Here is a 5480-nt window from a genome sequence, read left to right on the forward strand (position 1 = left end):
CTCATTCTGATATAAAGATATTCTGGCGGTTCGAAATGGGTTATATCCTCGGCTATTACCATTACACTACTTCTCTTCATTCTTTTATCATTTTTCAAAAACAGCTTTTCATTTTATAAATCCGTCTTTTGTCTCGATGATCGGGTTCATCCAATTTGCTTCAGGATTTGGTTTTTTACTGTTTGCTTATATTTTTCTGGAGGAAATGAGGAAAATGAGAAGAAGAAGAAGAAGAAGAAGAAGAAGGAGAAGAAAAAGATGAGGAAAGAGAACTTTGTTTGAGGATCAACTGACGTGACTGCTCATTAATAATTCACTTTCTGGAAGAAGGTATAGTACGAAAATCATTTCATGTAGAAATCTACCGCAAAATGTAATTTCAATTTATTTCATTTCACCATTTTGATTTATCCGTACACTTGATTACTAATTCTTTATGGATTTTTATTAACTCTTAGAAATTAAATAGATTTAAAGATTAACTGGTAAACTTTAATAATTTTAATTATTAGGAATTGGAATTGAAAAAGCAGTTTGTCATAAGTAGGAAAAAAAAAGGAAACAAAATCGTTGAGATCAACTGATGTGACTGTTCATTAATAATCCTGGTGCCAAGAAAGTTTGCTCTCGCCAAAAGACGTCACATACATGTGGATGGATGACTGTAGGATCGAATGACCAATTGAAATGAGGTCCCTTTATCCCATGCTTTAACCAAAAATATTCACGATGTGGATGTGTATAAATATTATCCACATAAATGTGTGAGAGAGAATTTCTGATATTAATGGCAAAAGTGGGACGTATAAAGCCAAGGGCAAAAATCCAGTAGAAAAAAGGCAATTTATGGATATACTAAGGAAAAAAAATATATAATGGTATGATAATGAAACGAAATGTCCGCATGTGGGAGAGAAGAAATCGGTGGAATATGCACGACAATGCGAGAGGGTATAAAAAAAAATAAGGGAGAGTGTGTGGAAACTGTACGACTGACTTCCACTCGAAAATTCCGGGTCTAAAAAGAGGGAGGAAAGGAAAGAAAAAAATTCTCTTCATGGGGGATAAATTTCGGGGTGGTCGAGCGTAGAAGGTGAAAGTAATAGTATGAGCAACAGAGAGCGCACTATAAATAAATATGGTGAAAAAAAAGTGTAGAAAATCGGAGTGGGCCGATACGGGAATATCCACGCTTATGGGGCATGCCAAGATAAAAGCTTTGATTTTCAAGGAGAGTCCATTCTATGAGAGCAACTTACTGCAATTTGATATAAATATATTTACGTTTGTTGGGCAAAATGCAATGGCCGAAACAGTAGAAGACTTTTGAGGTATTTGGAGTGAAGATTAAGTCCGATGAGAAAAGCCATTTCTAAGTTTTGCAAAAGTACCATTGGTATAACACAATAGTCCCCTCTTTCTTCCTCGACCCTTCGGCTCCACGCTCACCCCATTATTTTTTTTTAACGTGACGTCAGTACGGATTCGTTAGACCGTCGACCGCCATCAATCCGATGGACCTGACAGGCACACCGTGGCGATTTTGTCTCCACGAGATTAATTCTTCCGGAAATAACGAATGACTTTACCCGAGGAGCTAGAATAATTGCCTTTGGAAATATAAAAAGAGAAATGACGGAAGTGGAGATAAAAAATGGAAAAAATCATCTTCAGTGGAAAGCCAACGGCCCTTAAAAATAATGAATTCCACTTCTGGCCATCAACGATGCTAATGAAAGTCTTCTCCAATTGAGGCTCGGGATCCTGATTCAATGAATATGGGAACATTTTCCATCCGATGAAAATGTAAAAAAAAATCACGTTCGACTTTTATTGCAACTAAATTTGAACCTTTTTCAACAAATCATTTTTCCGCAATTTTTTCAGGCAGAATCTCTAGTGAACCATTTTTGTTTGCCGCTTCCGAGCTCGCTGTAAGCCTTTGAGAAGCCAGTGGAAGCTAATCTAATCCTCAAGTATATAGCCTAAACCTCCCTCTACCATCCCGTTATTTCACCATCACCACCACCACCACCACCCACGAACTAACAACAGAATGAGCTTTTTTGTTTACTAACATACATGGTGCATATATATATATATGTATACCCAAATATGCGTCGGACGATAAAAACTCATATGTACAAGTCATGGTTAATGGCGATGGAGGAGGCCGGCAGTTAGTACAAGATGAGGAGTGAAGGGTAAGTAGGTGAGTAAAAGAGAAAATGAAGAAGATGAGGGGGGGGGGAGGCGGTACGCGTGTGTATATTTGTGTTTATGTAGGTGGGTATACATGTGTATACTGGGTGGCCACACAGGGTGGTAGAACCAAAGCAATGGCGCCCGCTTGGGCGTTTATTATTATGATTATACTTGATATCCCCTGCCTAAAGCAGCGGAGCCAAGCAAGCCGGCAAAACTTTCCCTCCTTTCCTTTCCGATATTAATATTATTTTTGCCCGGGCGTAGCGGCCGCCATATATCTCGCTCTGGGCATAAAATCCATTCCCCCGCGTCTTTCCAGCCCATCATCCTCTCCTCTTTCTTCCGCTCATACTCGTTTGCAGACCGCCTTCTTTAACCCCCCTCTTGGTCCCCAAAGGGGGTGGCAAGTGAACGCGAGGCAAGGAAGTTGGCCGGCAAGCAAAAAAAAAAAAAAAGAGACCTTTCCTATTCACTCTACTTCGTTCTTTCTTCTTTCAATTCTTTTCTCTTTCTCCTTTTTTGATTTTTTCCCCTCGTTGGTTCATTCTTTTTTTTCTTTTGCACTCTTTTGAGAGTCGATCTAAGTTCTATTATTAATTAATGGCGAACCGACCATGTGTTCATAAAAGATTATACTTTGAATTTAACAATTTTATCTCCAAAAACTAAAACTTGAAATGCTTTCTCTAAATGTTAATACTAGAGAAAATGTTTTATTGGTCAATTGTAGTCAGAGCCTTTTCCTTGGGACTTTTTATTACTGCACTTTTCCATGGGGATTGCCGCAAAACCATGTGGTGACCAGATCTGGTCAAATTGGAATCTCTTAATGAAGTTTCAGGGGGTGCAAAGTTTTTTGCCCTCTATAAGTAGAAGTGAATCGGGGCCTGACTAGAAATTTAGTTTTCAGTCTCTTCTAAGATTTCATAGAGTGTACAGTGTCCTCTTGACAAGTAGAGTCCAAATAATATATATTAAAGTTTACTATTAAAATATCAACTGTGTTTCTTTCCATTATTTTGTTCCTCATATTCCAACAAACCCTTTTTTATGTGTTGTTCACATTGATAAAAAATGGCAACCCTCGTAGATGAAAAAATCAACTGGAAAAGCAGGATCTCCATTAGCTAAAACCTCCATCACTTCGTCAGTCTACCTAGGTATGACTTAGGGTGATTTCCCGAGAAAGTTTAGATGATACTCGGACACTTTTCTCATCTCCCCATCCAGTTCTCTCACTATTGGCATCAAACTGTAATTCGAAACTTTGAAAAATAATTCGTCAGCAGCTACCAACACTTTCTCCATCATCTTCACCAAGAGGGCGTCACGTCCTAAGACTCCGCAAAGGAACGGATATAGTCAAGCACAGAAAGGTGAAGAGACACGAGAAGATAGGTAGAAGGATAGATTGGTGGGCGAGAGAGTAACACACGAGTACTCTAGCCTTGTCGTCGACGTACTTTCCGAGGCGAGCCGTGTGAGAAATTTTAAACTACGATCATCTCGCCTGGGGTATAGACGAGAGAAGGCGGGAGATGAAATTCGAAGGAGGGATGAGAAACTCAGAAAAGAGAGTTGAGAAAGGAGTGAGAGGTAAGAGAGGTGTAGAAAGTGGGTGAGACCAAACCATAGACGCTGGGATCCTACGTGCAGGACATCATAGGACACGATGGGATGAGAGAATTGCTCATTTGTTCGTCCAAGGAAGGGTGAGGGTGTTTGGGTGGCTTAGAAAAGGCGCATGGGATAAGAAAACTCAGTGCATGCCCCCTGTAATGCCCTGCACTCACCCCTTTCATCCATTTCTGTTTTATACTCTTTCTTAAGAAGACCTGTCCTCTCGCTTTCTCTCCTGTGCCTCACACTCCCCGATATATACCCACCGCCAACCCTCTCGTCGTCTTCGATCGAAATTCAATTTCCACTCCTCTCCCTCTCGCCCCACCACTGACACCAACCAAACCTTCATCCCTTGTGCCTCTCTTGCCGTTATGCTGTACTTTTTCTCTTTTCCCGGCCTTTTCTATCTCTGGGCCACTCACCAAAGAGCCAGCGACTGTATTCCATACGATCAATTATATCGGTTCAGTTATCCATTCAAATCATTTTCCTAAGTTTACCAGCTAGAGTAATCCTCTTTGGATTTTAGTCAAATTTTTCGGGATTTCTTAAAAAATTTCAAACCGTGTAAATTTTCATATTTATTTCTATAAAATGTTGATGAAATAACGCAAAATTATTGATTGATTGGCCCTGCATTGACGAAAATTTCATCCTCTTAGGGAATTATCTTCCTCGTTAAATATATTAATTTTATGGATAAATATTTGATTTTATTTCAATCTAACGGGGTTTTTAATGCAATACTGTTTTTTTTGGCCTCCTCACACACAGAACCATCTCGAAATGCTTACTGTAACCCCCTGCACATGGTTATTAGAATGAAACGGAATACCTTATTACACGATGAAGAAAATCAATATTAAGTGTATGGGTGGAATAGCCCGTATTACTTTATCCTCAGACGTTTTACAATTTTCAAAGTTTACATAAAACCGTATTGGGTATACTGCCATTGCCGTGATGAACATGTTCGTGTTAAACGATGGCAATTCCGTGTACGTTGAAATCATAAAATATTTTATCAACAATTCTATCACAGAATTTATTATAGCCATTAAATATATTATAAACGCTATTTCATTCATTTATATTACTATGATGGGTTACACTATTGATAATTAATGAATCTACATTTTTGCACTTTTCCCAGGAATCTTGTTTGAATCGATACGAGGATACGAGAGGTACTATTTCGAGAACGGCCGATCGTCTTTGCGAAACAAAATAAAGCCATGAAGAGTATACACCCAACATCAGAGACGAAGAGAAGCTTTCGAAACGAACCACCCCCGAGGTAGTACCTATTTAAATAGCTTTTTTTTCCAAGGGGAGACTGAACAAGCGCCCAATCCACCTTCCCCCTCTCGCTATTCCTCCATCCACTTTTTTCCTCACTGGGCGCCCCTATCACTCTGTGCACTAGTTACGGCGAAAAAATTCCACAACCCTCGGCCCAAAGGCCACGCATACACCAAGTGATCGATAAAAGAAAAAAAACAATCCTGACTTTTATTATTGGAACAAAATCAGTCTGAACATTACAATATTTTCATATGCACGGAGGACGCCTCTTCTTCCAGCTCCCTCTAACAAACTCATCAAATTGACATAATAAGTATCGAACTGACATAGTCACTGATCGCCTA

At 39.3% G+C, this 5480-nt stretch overlaps 1 long non-coding RNA gene across 1 annotated transcript; it reads left to right on the forward strand.

Annotated features, from left to right (window-relative positions):
- Window positions 1–220: 220 nt before the first annotated feature.
- On the forward strand, window positions 221–5122 carry LOC135164358 (uncharacterized). The gene is made up of 4 exons (XR_010299279.1): window positions 221–330; window positions 513–1806; window positions 1888–2212; window positions 4985–5122. It is a non-coding gene; the product is annotated as an uncharacterized LOC135164358 (long non-coding RNA).
- Window positions 5123–5480: the final 358 nt, after the last annotated feature.

This window comes from Diachasmimorpha longicaudata, chromosome 7 (genome assembly GCF_034640455.1).
Source record: "Diachasmimorpha longicaudata isolate KC_UGA_2023 chromosome 7, iyDiaLong2, whole genome shotgun sequence".
NCBI lineage: Eukaryota > Metazoa > Arthropoda > Insecta > Hymenoptera > Braconidae > Diachasmimorpha > Diachasmimorpha longicaudata.